The sequence below is a fragment of the Convolutriloba macropyga genome, chromosome 2 (genome assembly GCF_964194025.1).
Source record: "Convolutriloba macropyga chromosome 2, txConMacr16.3, whole genome shotgun sequence".
In the NCBI taxonomy this organism is placed as follows: Eukaryota; Metazoa; Xenacoelomorpha; order Acoela; family Convolutidae; genus Convolutriloba; species Convolutriloba macropyga.
Window position 1 is genome coordinate 15561007 of NC_134469.1, and position 16896 is coordinate 15577902.

At 34.3% G+C, this 16896-nt stretch overlaps 1 protein-coding gene across 2 annotated transcripts in view; it reads right to left on the reverse strand.

Moving 5' to 3' along the window:
• The window catches only part of LOC142357168 (uncharacterized), a 288587-nt gene that overhangs the window by 81196 nt on the left and 190495 nt on the right, over positions 1-16896 (reverse strand). The gene's annotated exons all lie outside the window — the stretch shown is intronic.

A 16896-nucleotide genomic window follows, 5' to 3' on the forward strand; every position in this document is an offset into this window, starting at 1 on the left:
TTTAGCGTTGATTTTTAGCGTAGATCTTACAGATATTCAACGCATTCAAAGCCATATTACATAATTTGCGTTGAATTTTTGCATCTTACATTTTTAGCGTTGAATTTTAGCGTAGATCTTACATTTTCAGCGTTGAATTTAGCGTTGATCTTAAATCATTTCAACCCATTCAACGTCAATCTTACTTATTTTACGTTGAATTTTGGCGTGGATCTTACTTATATAGCGTTGACCTTTAGCGTAGATCTTACATGAACTCAACCCATTCAACGTCAATCTTACATTTTTTACGTTGAATTTTGGCGTGGAGCTTACTTATACAGCGTTGAATTTTAGCGTAGATCTTACAAAAATTCAACGCATTCATCGCCAATCTTACATATTTAGCGTTGAACTAAAGCCTAGATCTTTCATATTTAGCGTTGAATTTAGCGTATAACTTACACAAATTCAACGCATTCAACGCCAATCTTACATATTTTGCGTTGAATTTTGGCGTAGATCTTACATATTAAGCCTTGAATTTAGCGTTGATCTTACATAAATTCAACGCATTCAACGCTAATCTTACATATTTTGCGTTGAATTTTAGCGTAGATCTTACTTATTTAGCTTTGAATTTATCGTTGATCTTACATAAATTCAACGCATTCAAAGCCATTCTTACATATTTAGCGTTGAAATTAAGCGTAGATCTTACATTTTTAACGTTGAATTTAGCGTATATCTTACATATATTCAACGCATTCAACGCCAATCTTACATATTTTGCGTTGAATTTTGGCATGGATCTTACATACATAGCGTTGAATTTAGCGTGCATCTTACATAAATTCAACGCATTCAGCGCCATTCTTACATATTTATTGTGGAATTTTAGCGTGGATCTTAAACATTTAGCGTTGAATTTAGCGTAGATCTTACATAAATTCAAGTTATTCAACGCCAACCTTACAAATTTTGCGTTGAAATTTGGCGTAGATCTTACTTATTTAGTCTTGAATTTTATTGCAGATCTTACATATTTAGCGTTGAATTTAGCGTAGACCTTACATTATTTCAATGCATTTAACGCCAATCTTACCTATTTTGCATTGAATTTTGGCGTAGATCTTACATATTTGGCGTCAAATGTTAGCGTAGATACTACGTATTTTGCGTTGAAATCATCGTAGATCTTACATAAACTCAAAGCCTTCAACGCCGACCTTACACATTTTGCGTTAAATTTTTGCGTAGAATTTATATATTTAGCGTTGATTTTTAGCGTAGACCTTTCAAAAATTCAACGCATTCAAAGCCATCTTACATTTTTGCGTTGAATTTTTGCAAAGATCTTACATTTTTAGCGTTGAATTTTAGCGTAGATCTTACATTTTCAGCGTTGACTTTAGCTTTGATCTTAAACCAATTCAACCCATTCAACGTCAATCTTACATATTTTACGTTGAATTTTGGCGTGGATCTTGCTTATATAGCGTTGACCTTTAGCGTAGATCTTACATAAATTCAACGCATTCAACGCCAATCTTACAAATTTAGGGTTGAGTTTAAGCCTAGATCTTTCATATTTAGCGTTGAATTTAACGTATAACTTACACAAATTCAACGCATTCAACGCCAATCTTACATATTTTGCGTTGAATTTTGGCGTAGATCTTACAAATTTAGCCTTGAAATTAGCGTTGATCTTACATAAATTCAACGCATTCAACGCCAATCTTACATATTTTGCGTTGAATTTTAGCGTAGATCTTACTTATTTAGCCTTGAATTTAGCGTTGATCTTACATAAATTCAACGCATTCAAAGCCATTCTTACATATTTAGCGTTGAAATTAAGCGTAGATCTTACATTTTTAGCGTTGAATTTAGCGTATATCTTACATATATTCAACGCATTCAACGCCAATCTCACATATTTTGCGTTGAATTTTGGCGTGGATATTACATACATAGCGTTGAATTTAGCGTGCATCTTACATAAGTTCAACGCATTCAGCGCCATTCTTACATATTTAGCGTGGAATTTTAGCGTGGATCTTAAACATTTAGCGTTGAATTTAGCGTAGATCTTATATAAATTCAAGTTATTCAACGCCAATCTTACATATTTTGCGTTGAAATTTGGCGTAGATCTTACTTACTTAGTCTTGAATTTTATTGCAGATCTTACATATTTAGCGTTGAATTTAGCGTAGACCTTACATTAATTCAACTCATTCAACGCCAATCTTACCTATTTTGCATTGAATTTTGGCGTAGATCTTACATATTTGACGTCAAGTTTTAGCGTAGATCCTACATATTTTGCGTTGAAATTATCGTAGATCTTACATAAATTCAACGCCTTCAACGCCGACCTTACACATTTTGCGTTAAATTTTTGCGTAGAGAATTTATATATTTAGCGTTCATTTTTAGCGTAGATCTTTCAGAAATTCAACGCATTCAAAGCCATCTTACATTTTTTGCGTTGAATTTTTGCGAAGATCTTACATTTTTAGCGTTGACTTTTAGCGTAGATCTTACATTTTCAGCGTTGACTTTAGCGTTGATCTTAAACCAATTCAACCCATTCAACGTCAATCTTACATATTTTACGTTGAATTTTGGCGTGGATCTTGCTTATATAGCGTTGACCTTTAGCGTAGATCTTACATGAATTCAACGCAATCAACGCCAATCTTACATATTTAGCGTTGAAGTTAAGCGTAGATCTTACATATTTAGCGTTGAAATTAGCGTAGATCTTAAATAAATTCAACACTGTCTCCAACGCCGACCTTACATATTTTGCGTTGAATTTTGGCGTAGATTTTACATACTTAGCGTCGATTTTTAGCGTAGCTCCTACATATTTTGCGTTGAAATTATCGAAGATCTTACATAAATTCAACGCCTTCAACGCGAACCTTACATATTTTGCGTTGAGTTTTGGCTTAGATTTTACATATTTAGCGTTGATTTTTAGCGTAGATATTACAGAAATTCAACCTGTGATATCCCTGACTGTTGAGATACGATTCGTGTCACAAATCCACTTAGAATTTGTTGAATGGATTCGGGGTGCGAATCAAAGTTTTACTAAGTTGTGGATTACCACTTTTAGATTTATTTAGCAATCGTGCTGCGATTACAGACAAAAATTTTGAATGTGGAATTCCTCCTCGAATCCGATAGGATCGCGCTTAATGCAAAACACAGTAGATTGAAGCAACTGAATTCAATGACAAGATTCTAGAGAATGAATAAATAATCAAAAGTAGGAGATATGAACAAAACTGAAAAGTTGACTTATTAGTCGGCGGTAAATTAATTATATATGAAATGTGACTTTTAGCCTGACAAGGGCAAACTTAAATTGATTTAGTACTAAGTAATCAAACATGAACTTAATATGGTACAACCGTACCACATATCCTCTGCTTGAGAGAAATTTGTAAACTGCAATAAAGTGAAAATTTTGAATAATATTAACATATGTACTGGTTAGTATAAATAGTAACTGCAAATGAATGATGACAGGGCAATGGAAATGAAGGGCTTAAATTTAGAGAATAAAAGCAATGTAAACGCTCAACATTTTCTGTAAAGCACAAACAGAAAACATAAACTGAGGCACAATCGATGTGCGAATCCACGAAATAATAACATTGAGAATATTGATACACATGCAGCGTCAAATTTAACTGAAGAAATTGAGACACAAACGCAAATAAATAGTGAACATTAACACAAAATGAGCGCACAAGTGATACGAATCCATATTTAAATTAAGAATGAAGGATTATTTAATTTAGAATTAACACAAACAACAATTTAACAAATTGAACATAATTGTTTGTAGTTTAAATTTGATTCTCGGCGTCAAAGACACTCATACTTTTTTCTCTTGTATAGTCCTCATAGTCATAGCTCTCGGGTGACCATGTTACAACAGGAGGGGGTGCGGGAGGACTCACTACTTGGAGCTCATAATAGGTCGCTGGTGCAGGAGGTTGAGCTGCCTCTTCTTGGATTATTGTCGGGATTACTGGATTTTCAGGCTTTTGCTTCTTATGTGCAGGGGCGGCAGAGTAATCGCTAACTGAGCACACAGAACTTTCGAAACCGAAATTGTCGGGGGCGCGTCGGGTTCGTTTATTTCGGGATTTTGAAGGTGAAGCGGCGGAAGATGTCACTGAAGACGCAGCAACAGAAGAAGCATTCGATGTGTTGAGGGTTGCAGAAGTATTTCTAGAACGTTTGCTAGAACGTTTCCCAGTTAGGGCTTTTTCGGTTTTCGAGATGCCATCGCCTTTGAAATATTGCTATTAGCGGACGAGACTCCCGAGGCCGCGTCTGATTGGGTCGGGCGGTGGAGAATTTTGATTTCCCCACGGAATTTCTTTTCGAGCTCTTTGGTTTGCTGCGAAATCTTTTCCTCCGTGGTTTTTTCATAGGGGAGAGGGCGGCGTTTTGCATACTCCCAAAGATCTGTGTTGCGTTCTGCGCGAGTGCCAAATTTGGCAATATCACTATTTCGTACGCAAAATTCGGGTACTCCAGGTTCTTTAATGACTGTGGTAGTATCAGATGTTCGTACAATTGTACTACCCGGTGCTAGAGTCTCCCATAATCCCCGAAGGTCCCGTTTTGATCGCTTTGTTACTTTGCGGGCCAATTTGAGATCAAGTGACTGTTCTGTCCGAGGAATGGGGGTTGTTTAATTTAGGATGCACAATGAAACGGGAAATGGACTTATTGTGATCCCCATTTTAGCGGCGTCCCGCATCCACTTGTGCTTTCTGCATTGCTTCTTCAATGAGGATATCACTACGATCTCCTGCGACCCAACCGATTTCGTCAAGGTAGTCTTCTACTGGGACGGTATCAGCATCGATATCAATACAGGGCTTGCACTGAGCCGCCTTGTTGAGGATTTCTCGGTGCATGTACGGCCAGAACGCGTACTGCCCGAGAGTTATCATTCCCCAACTACCAGGGTGTGTTAGATGGAGGCTTTCCAAGACTGCGTCCTGAATAGATTGAGGAATCGCCACCCTTTCATCTATACAGACACAACCCGAGCGGACATGGAGGTCTCTCCAATAAGAGTACATGTAAGGATTCACTTCCTTACATCTTTGGGGGTCGTTCTGGAGGATGCAATCACGCACCTCTTTAAGGACGGCATCTTTGCTTGTTAGAACAGCCAAGAAGCCTTTAGTGAATAACTGTGTCAAGTTATTTTCAAAGACTTCTTCTTTCGATAAATCCAAGTTTGGTGAATTTTGACCCTCGTTAGAGGATCTCGTCGTGTTCACTGCTGAATTGGGGGTGGATTGAAATATGACTCAGCTGTGTTTAGGAGGAGTTTGTGGGTTGGATGTGACGTTGCTCATTGTGTTAGTGGAAATTGTATGGATATTTGATGCGTGTGTAGGGATTTCTAAACGAGTAGGGATTGAAGTTGAATTTGAAGTATTATTTGAACTAGATTGGAATGGTGCTGCGTTTGCAGAATTCTCAAGAAGCAACTTATTTGTATTACGATTTAAGGCAGAAATCAAATTGGAATAGTTTGTTAAGCGAGGATGCGAGGCACGTGTGGAATGTGTGTGAGTGACGCTGTTAAAGTGCTGTGATTGGCAGTTTTGTGGTGTGGTACTTACGAAAATTGCAGCAAAAGCGTCACGAATGCGGGTAATTATTGCTACCGCAAATTCCTCGTCGTATTTGTTTGTAACTTTTGCTTCTTGATTTGGTTGACGGGAAATGTAATCTATCAGCCCCATTTTTTCACCCGGTATATGTTCGATGTTAAAATCAAAAGGTAAAAGACGATCTATCCAACGTGTTAGTTTACTATTGTAGGATTTATTTGATCGATGTTCTTTCATAATGGAAAGTAGTGCTCGATGATCAGTAATAATTGTGAATAATTTGTCAAACAAATAATATTTAAAATATTCTACAGACCAAACAACCCCTAACAATTCAAGTTCATTGACACTATAACTTTCCTCGTTTGAGTTGAGGAAACGAGCCGCGAACGCAACTGTATGCCAACCTGTAGGTGAGCGTTGTTCTAAAGCTGCTCCTAGTCCCGCTCTAGAAGCATCGCATTTGATTCGCGTTTCCAAGTGCGGATTATAATTTGTATTTTCTGTTGCATTTGCGACTTTATTTTTAATTTCTTGAAAATGAGTTTTATGTTCAGTGTTCCAAACAAATTTTGTGTTCTTTTTTAGTAATGGTCGAAGAGGCACAATTGGGATAGATTAGGAATGAATTTTCCTAAGTAATGAACAGATCCTAAAAATGATCGTAGTTGTTTGAGTTATTAGGTGCTGATAGGGAAGCGATTGCCGCTGTTTTTGACTCATGTGGTGCAATTACTGATTGACTAAATTTATTTCCTAGCCATTCGATCTCTGTTTTAGCGAAATGACAGTTAGATAAGTTTATTCGTAAATTATCCTCATCTAATTTCTTTAAGCATTTATATACTAATTTTAAGTGGTCTTCTTTAGAACCACGGCTAACTACTATAATGTCATCTAGGAAACAATATGTATTTTGGAGTCCGACTAAAGTATAATCCATTACCTTCTGGAATGCTGCTGGCATATCAGTTAATCCGTAGAAACCGGTAATAAAGCGATATGTTCCAGTTCTCTCACCGCTAATAATATTGAAGTTACAATGCCGAGCCGTTTCCGGGTCTAATTTGAGTTGACTGTATGCGTACTTCAAATCCAAAATTGAAAAATATGCTGTTTCTTGTGAAGCGGATGTACCCAAATTTTGTTGAATTGTGTCAATTAAATTATCAATATTTGGCATTTGGTATTTACTTTTATGGATGGATTTATTTAAAATTTTGGAGTGTAGAGCTAGTTTAATTGTTTTGTCTCTTTTTACTGTAATTACTATAGGTGAAATAAAATTTTTATCTGAAAAACTGTTTAATTTTATTATGTGTTTTTCGTCAAGTAATTTTTTAAGCTCTATATTAACTAGTGGTTGTAAGTTAATTGGAACTCGTCGTCCTTTTTGATGTGTAGGTGTAAATTCCTTGTGAAATTTTGATTTGACTGAATGTTTTAAAGATTTACCGATGCGGGTGACGAATTCTGGAAAATCAAATGCTATCTGTTTGTTGATTAGACATTGGTTTTTATCAATACTTGTTTTGTTTCAGCAATTTGTTTCAACTGAGTAAGAGAAAAACCTAGCTTTGGAAAAAGATCTCGTCCAATGATGGGTCTGTGACCGTCTTCCACTACTGTTACATCAACGCCCGTGGCTATGATCGTAGCAATCATTTGGTTGATGTATTGATCACGCCAACAATCTTGATTAAATCATTAGAGAAATTTTCAAGTCATGTATTTCTGGTGACTGTACCCAATAGCTTTCATTGCACCCGGACACCACTGTGTCTGCTAGGTTTTTGTTTACAATAGTACATACGCTTCCCGAATCCACCAATGCCCTGGTTTTTGTATTCCAGACACAAATGTCTAAATTTACTGGTTCCACCTCACGAGCGTTATTTTGAATTGAAATCGCCGCTACACAATTATCATCGTAATCATCCTATTCCGAGTCATAGTTCGCGTCGTAGATGCTCTGCTGCTGTAGAAGTCTATTTATAATATTGACTTGATCAGCCGCTGTTGCTGACGTACCTACTGTGGCCGCCTCTGAAACTGAGTCATCTACATAATTCAGTCTGGGTTTGGGTTTGATAGGTTCTTTGGTATTTCGACAAACTTTTGCAAAATGGTTGGCAATTCAACAGTTTTTACAGTTCTGGCCACGGGCAGGACATTTTTGTCTATGAAATGGGGACCAACCGTAGCCACAATTTGGACAAATTGTTGGCTTGACAAACTGATTTGTCGACGCTCGTGATCTATTCCACGATCCCTGAACATTATTTATCGTCTGACTTGTAATTTCATTTGTAGTTGTCGAAAATGGAGACCCAGATATTTTTAGTTGATTTTGTATTCCCATTTCAATGTTCATAGCAATTTCAGAAGCTTTTTTAGCCGTTCGTGTTTCTTTTAACAATTCTCTTTGGATTTCGCCATCTTGCGTATTAGCTATGAAGATGTCACGAATGATCGACTCCTCGTGGCTTCCTAAATCGCAATTCAAAGATAACTCCCGAAAGCAACCATAGAACTTTTCCACAGGCTCTCCCTTCATTTGCTTTCTACTGAGAAAAGTGTAACCTTAAAATGTGATGTTTCGTTGTTTAGTAAACACTCTATCAAGACTTTCCCAGAGCGCCTTTGTTGTTACTCGATCAATCTGTATATTTGGTTCTTGGGAACCAAATATTCGTCGACCCTCCATTCCCAAACTGAGGTACGTTAAGGAGACGGCTTTGTTATCACAATATTTCCAGGGTTTTTCACCACATAGTATACCTACGAGTTCTATTTTCTGACAATGGTCTTACCACGAGTTCTTCAACTTCTCATTACGGATTCGTCGATCTCGTTCGCTTTGAGCTGTGCTGTTTTCAACCTCGGCTTCGTATATGGGCTCTGGAGGTAGAATAGTTTTTTCTGGCGGAACTCCAAGAAGATTATCATTTGAGATGCCTTATTTGGCCATGATAGCTAATTTCAGCATGATCTGCCATCGATCCCATCGCAATGGAGGTTCAACTGTTGGTTTTCCCAAAAGGGCTCGATTCCTAGGAGTGCACGTTATTTAGTTGCTGACTGCGCCATGTGATATCCCTGACTGTAGAGATGCGATTCGTGTCACAAATCCACTTAGAATTTGTTGAATGGATTTGAGGTGCGAATCCAAGTTTTACTAAGTTGTGGGATTACCACTTTTAGATTTAATTAGCAATCGTGCTGCGATTACAGACAAAACTTTTAAATGTGGAATTCCTCCTCGAATCCGATAGGATCGCGTTTAGTGCAAAACAGAGTACATTGAAGCAACTGAATTCAATGACAAGATTCTAGAGAATGAATAAATAATCAAAAGTAGTAGATATGAACAAAACTGAAAAGGTGACTTATTAGTCGGCGGTAAATGAATTATATGTGAAAAGTGACTTTTAGCCTGACAAGGGCAAATTTAAATTAATTTAGTACTAAGTAATCAAACATGAACTCAATATAGTACAACCGTACCACACAACCCATTCAACGTCAATCTTACATTTTTTACGTTGAATTTTGGCGTGGATCTTACTTATATAGCGTTGAACTTTAGCGTAGATCTTACATAAATTCAACGCATTCAACGCCAATCTTAAATATTTAGCGTTAAATTTTGGCGTAGATTTTACATATTTAGCATTGATTTTTAGCGTAGATCCTACATATTTTGCGTTGAAATTATCGTAGATCTTACATAAATTCAACGCCTTCAACGCCGACCTTACATATTTTGCGTTGAATTTTGGCATAGATTTTACACATTTAGCGTTGAATTTAGCGTTGATCTTACATCAATCCAACGCATTCAACGCCAATCAATCTTACATACTTTGCGTTGAATTTTGGCGTGCATCTTTCATATATAGCGTTGAACTTTAGCGTAGATCTTACATAAATTCAACGCATTCAACGTCAATCTTACATATTTAGCGTTGAATTTAAGCGTAGATCTTACATATTTGGCGTTGAAATTAGCGTAGATTTTACATTAATTCAACGCCTTCAACGCCAACATTACATAATTTGCGTTGAATTTTGGCATAGATCTTACATATATAGCGTTGAACTTTAGCGTAGATCTTACATAAATTCAACGCATTCAACGCCAATCTTACATATTTAGCGTTGAATTTAAGCGTAGATCTGACATATTTAGCGTTGAGTTCAGCGTATATCTTACATATATTCAACGCATTCAACGCCAATCTTACATATTTTGCGTTGCATTTTGGCGTAGACCTTACATACACAGCGTTGAGTTTAGCGTGTATTTTACATAAATTCAACGCATTCAACGCCAACCTTACATATTATGCGTTTAAGTTTGGCGTAGATCTTACATATTTAGCGTTGAATTTTAGCGTAGATCATACATATTTAGCGTTGCATTTAGCATTGATCTTACATAAATTCAACGCATTCAACGCCAATCTTACAAATTTAGCGTTGAATTTAAGCGTAGATCTTACATATTTAGCCTTGAATTTAGCGTATATCTTACATAAATTCAACGCATTCAACGCCAACCTTACATATTATGCGTTGAAGTTTGGCGTAGATCTTACATTTTTAGCGTTGAATTTTTGGCGTAGGTCTTACATAAATTCATTGCTTTCAACGCCAATCTTATATTTTTTGCGTTGAATTTTGGCGCAGATCTTACATATTTAGCGTTGAAGTTTTTCCATTCCATTTCAAAAGTTTTTTTTTGAAAAAGCCAATTTTTTCACTGTTTCGACCCCTATACTTCAAATGTGAGAAAAGTGAAGCCTGCAAAAAATCATTTTTTAGTGCACTTTTATAGTGCAAAATCCATTTCAGATCATTATACGGCTTCAAAACTGTTTTAATTTTTTTTTTCAAAAAATCATTTTTCGTCAATGTTTCGAACCCTATCATGCAAGAGTGAGAAACATGAAGTCAGAAAAAAATCATTTTTTAGTGCTCTTTTATAGTCCAAAATCCAATACATACCCTTTTACGATTTCAAATTTTTCAAGTATTTTTCGAAATATTAATTTTTTTACTGTTTCGACCCCTATACTGCACAGGTTAGAAATATGAAGTCGGCAAAAAATAACCTTTGAGTGCTCTCTTACGGTGCAAAAACCATTTCACACCATTTTAGGAATTCAAATTTTTCTCAAAACTTGAAAAAAAATTAAATTTTTTGCAGTACGCCTCACATGGTAAATGCGCTGAATACGTTAAATTTATGTAAGATCTCGGTTAAATTCAACGCAAAACGTGTAAGATCTACGCTATATTCAGCGCCAAATCTGTAAGATCAATGCTGATTTCAACGAAAAATATGTTATATCTAAGCTATATTCAACGCAAAATATGTAAGATCTACGCTAAATTCAACGCAAAATATGTAAGATCTATGCTTTATAAGAGTTGCTGCTCTTAAGGAAACCAAGGTACTGTGTCACAATGGTAGAAGAGGCGACAAGCAAGCAGGAGGTCAGTAGTTCGAGTCATATACGCAATTGGAGGTTAATAGTTCAAGTGAATGCTTTGATTTTTTTAAAATCAGCGCTAAATTCATCGCAAAAATATGTAAAACCTACGCTAAATTCAACGCTAATTATGTAAGATCTACGCTAAACTCTACGCTAAAAATGTAATATCTACGCTCAACTCAACGCTAAATATGTAAGGCCAGCGGCAACTAGCGTTGACAAATTGGAAAATTCGCCGCCATTTCTTACATAATTTTGCGTTGAATGCGTTGAATTTTTGTCTTTAAATTCAACGCATTCAACACAAAATTATGTAAGAAAATGGCAGTGATTTTTCAGTCTTATCAACGCTAGTTGCCGCTGATCTTATATAATTTTGGCCAAATTCCTTGGTCCGGGAACCGTTTCAGACAATTTCAATAGGAGCAACCCGGTGTAGATATCAAAAACACACTTTATCTTAAGCAGATCTAGAAGAAGACAATTTGTCTGAAGTTCAGAAAGATGGCATCATGCCAAAGTAGTATGCATCTTAAGGCAAGACTCATTGCAGCTTAAATGAGTGCATACCTACCTGAAACAGCGGTTTTGAAATTACTGAAGCATGAAAAGCAATGAGTTGCAAGTCAAACAATTGAAGCACACAAGATAAGCGATAGAACGGTAAAAGGATTCGAAGAGTTTTAAACATCGTTCTTGTAACTCCACTAAATTGATTGTTTCAGTAGACACAGATTTGTTTGTTTTATTGAGCTTTTCATTAAAGTGTGCTTCCCATTTGCCGTCATCAGCACTTATAGTTAAGCCTAGATGGCAAAGTTGAGAAAATTTTTTGAGGGTTGAATCCCTTAAGGTAACTAAATTTGAGCCGTTCACAGTTATACATTGCGTCCACGGAGCCCTAGCGAACACCCACAGGTGCCTTCAAATATGTGAAATTTTTGAAGGTTTTTAAAAGCAATATCTGGACTTTTGAAAACCCCTAGGTTTGCAAATTATGAATTTAGTCAAATGGTAAAATCTGTTCGATCCTTTCATTGTTTACCATAATCTAATCTCACTTCATCAACATTGACACTTTGTTCACTCGGACCGATCTCATGTTTAATGAATTTACATTGTTCTTTGTGTGTTTATAATCTTTTGAAAAAAAATGATGCAAGATTTATGGTTTACCAATCTTAGTCGCTCAAAAACTAAGTGTCTTACACACTTAGCATTTTTGTACGTCTCACTGTCAGGATTTGTTAAATACTTTTTTGAATAAAATATATCTTCGGGCAGTCAAATTGAGACAACGAGAAGTTTAATACAAATAAAGAGGAAAACGGCCGGGTTGAAAACTTTATTTTTGGCAAGTAACTGACCTTTCGAAAAAAACAGTCTGAACAAGTGAAGACGTTTTATCAGTAAATTTGGTTAGCAATTTCTAATTGTGAATCGGATGCAATATTTTCTAGATTTTTCTTTCTTATACAGATAATTCAAGCAAAATAATGTTGCCTGTTATACTATATGCCCGGATATTTAATCAAGAATTATAATTAGAAAGAATTATAATAAGAAAGAATTATAAATATAAAGAAGTACTTAAATAGAAAGAAAAGGAAGTACCTATTGCGAGATAATTGTTCTCGCAATAGGAAACCTTACCAAGTTAATTTTCATTCACTTGGTAGCTCATTTCAAACCAAACGGATATGAATGAATTCACATCAGCTGTTTCATTGATTTTTATAAAATTTGCGGTAATTTTTTTACAATAAAAACACGTACTGTTCCACCCTTTAAAATCCCTGATTTGTTTCCCAAAAAATGCGATGCTGTTAAGAAACTGTTTCCAATACTAAAACGAGTGTTCAGCTAGGCTTGAGTTACACGACAAGCGTAATAATAGGCACTGTCTGCAAAAAGCATGAAAATTCTTTTTATGGCTTTGCCAAATAAAGAGAAAAGATGGCAAATTTTCTGATCTCTTCTAAGCATCTGGAGTACTCAATCGAAGTTTAATTTCCAGTTGAGGGCTTGGGTTCAATTCAATGTCAGATGACAGCATGAGGCGTACAATTGAATAAAAAATCAACAATTTTAAGAAAGGAAAAAAAATGTGCGAATAGTCTGTTATGTTATATTAGCAAACATTAGGTTTGTTGGACTAATTTTTTTCAAATGTTTTTTTATGAATTTCAATTTGCTTTTTTATTTCCCATTAGTATACTAAAATTTAAAATATCGAGAAATGTAACATCGTTCTCTATAAAACCCGTCACCTAAAATCATAATGAGTTTGAAGTTGAAATGTGTACAAGATGTACAATGAGATCCGAACATTTCTCACAAGTTGTGAGAAAAGTTTGGAACTTCCTCGTACAACTTGTGCACATTTTCAATCAAAGTTCAATATATTTTTGGCTGATGGGTTTTTGAAATAAAGAACGATACCTTTCTCGATATTTTTAAATTCAAAATACTGATGGGAAAAGAAAACTATAGCAAAATTCATTAAAAAATCTTGGAATAAATATTCTTCCAACAAATCTATTGTTTGTTATTTGACTAAACAGTTGATTCATACACATTTTTGTCCTCCATGACCGATAGAGTGTACTCCATCATTGCTGATATTTTTTTTCAGTATATCTTTAACCAAAAATTTTAATGTCAAGAACGCCACTGAACTCGGTTGCAGCATTTTTCAACATTTCAGTATATTTGTTTCTGTTTTTGCTGTTTTGCTGCGACCAAAAATGACAATCTTTAACCAATGCTTTTTCGCAAACTGAAACTTGGAGAGGTGACAGTTTCATTATAATTTCTGAACTCCAATAAAAAAATATTCGCTTTTCAAAACCGCTGTTTCTTGATTCATTTTTGTAATATTATTTTCGGGTTCTATAAGGAATTTTGTCAACCCCAGCAACTGAAAGATAACAACAGATTGAAATGAGAGTAAAAACTCTCTCCAGGAAAAAACCAAAATACACAGGAATTTCAGATACTTCGGAAGAAAGATTTCAATTTTCTTGGTGTTTTGAATGTTTTTAAATTGCAAATTTAACTGTAAGTAATTTCAAAACTGCGTTACTTTAAATGGTTTGTATAATTCGATAGATATAGTAAAAGACAAGATGTTAAGTATATATACTTTTTTACAAATTTTTCTCGACTGTGAGTCAGTTTATTATGACGATGAACACAGTGATCGAAATTGTCTTTTTATTAAATCAAATTAATTTTAATAGACAATTAATTGTTCTCTTTTTCAATTCCTTTTTCTAGAAATCTTACCACTCTTTCTGTACTACTTCGGCCATTGTTTTCATCAAATGCCTGTGATTTGATCTCGTGGTTTTAAAAGAAGCGCGTGCCACTGATTTGATTATCAAGCTCTATAATAATAATAATAATAATAATAATAATAATAATAATAATAATAATAATAATAATAATAATAATAATAATAATAATAATAATAATAATAATAATGATAATAATATTAATAATAATAATAGTAATAATAATAATAATAATAATAATAATAATAATAATAATAGTAATAATAATAATAAAGATAATAATAATAATAATAATAAAAATAATAATAATAATAATAATAATAATGATAATAAGAAAAATAATAATAATAAAAGTAATAATAATAACAATAATAATAATAATAATAATAATAATAATAATAATAATAGTAATAATAATAATAATAATAGTAATAATAATAATAATAATAATAATAATAATCATAACAATAATAATAATAATAATAATAATAATAATAATAATAATAATAATATTTAGAATATTGATAATAAAAAGAAAACTAACAATAATAATACAAATAATAAAAATGGTTTTAAAATAGTAATAAAAATAATAAGAAAAAAAAAATAATAATGGCAATTATGAAAATATTAATAAAAATAATATCAATAGTATTAATAATAATAAATTTTTAATAATAAAAACAATAACAACAATGACAATAATAATAATAATAACAAGAATAATAATAGTAATACTGATAATGATAATAATAACAGCAGTAATAGTAATAATACTAATAATACTAATAATAATAATAATAATAATAATAATAATAATAATAATAATAATAATAATAATAATAATAATAATAATAAAAATAATAATAATAATAATAATAATAATTTTTATTATTATTATTTTTACAATAATAATAATAATAATAATAATAATAATAATAATAATAATAATAATAATAATAATAATAATAATAATAATAATACTAATTGTCGTATAGAATGTCTTTCGATAACAAAAGAACAAGTACGAAGCTTGAATTATCAACTCTTTCTCGTTTTGCTTTAGGCAGAACTGCAGTTTAGCTTTCACGCTCTACGTGATTTAGACGAAGTACCAGTTGGCACTTGTGGTAACAATGTTTAACAAAGCTGTCACTCAAGTTTACAATATGGTTATCACCTATTGGTGATACTCGACATTAACATAGCAACAAAAGAATATAAGTTCATTCCATCAGGAATATAAAAATATGTATTATAGTTTAACAGTGTTTACAATATTAGGTGCGATACTTGGTTGTCAACTCTCCAGCTGGATCCGCCACCACACTTCCCCTCGATGATTTGATTTTTGATTTTAATCAAAAATCTTGCTTAGGGCTTCTATGTCCGCCGTGTTGAGTGACGATAAGGAACTTGTTCCTGAATACTCGTCTTCTTGTTCCTCCGTATGGATGTTTTCTCTTTCAGTGTTCGTGTCTAGGCGTTCCTCTGGTGGGTCTACTGATTCTTTGTTTGATTGATCGGGTGGATTTATTTTGTCTCTTTGTAGTGTTGATGTATGTTCTATGTTGATTTGTTGTGTGTTCATGCTTGAACCGGTTGGTTGCGTTATTTGTTTGTCGATGTTTTGTTGTTGCGTGACTTCGCTGTTATCGGATTGTTGTGGTGATTGTTTGTTGTCGATGGGTTGTCGTGCTTTTGTGTTATTTCCAATTGGTGTGGATGTTGAAGCTGGGATAATCGTTATGATTTGTTCTTCTTCAGGTTCTGTTGTCGCCTTTTTCGGTGAGTTTGTAATTTTCTTTATTATCTTGTCTATTTTCGCGTCTCTTTTTGAAGGGCTGTCGTCTTTGTTTTCCGGTTGTGCATACATGAATGCGTTAGGGTTGTTGGATATAAGGATTTGTAGCGGGCTTTCTTGTGATGAGTCTGATGCTAGGTTGATGATTTGCACTGATTTGTCTCGCTGCTGTTTTTTCATGTCCAGTTGGATAAGTGGTGATCTTGCTTTCTCCTTTTGGCGTCGTTTCGCTTTTTCCAATTTTGTTTGTGCGAGAGCTGCTTCTTTTGAGCGTATTTCAAAATCTTTTTTGGGTTTGTGTGCGCGTTTCGTTGGAGCCGTTCCTTTTCGTCTGGGCTGCTTGGGGGCTTTGGCTGGTTGGGTCCTTTGTGAACCGCTCGGGCCGGGTTGGTCCTTCTGTAGTTTGTTTTCTTGTACTCTGCTTGGTCCTGGTTGGTCCATATGGAATTGTGGTTCGGGAGTGTGATCGGTTAGTTTCTTGCTGAATTGGTTCTTTTGGTTCTTCTTTTCTGTTAACAAAAATTCTTTTATTTTTTCTTGGTTTCTTTTGTATTCTCGTACAGTTTTACATGCTACGAAGTGCATTAGTCTTGGCTTAGTTTCGTTAACTACAGCTAAATCGTTTTTTCTTACTACAACGTTTTTGC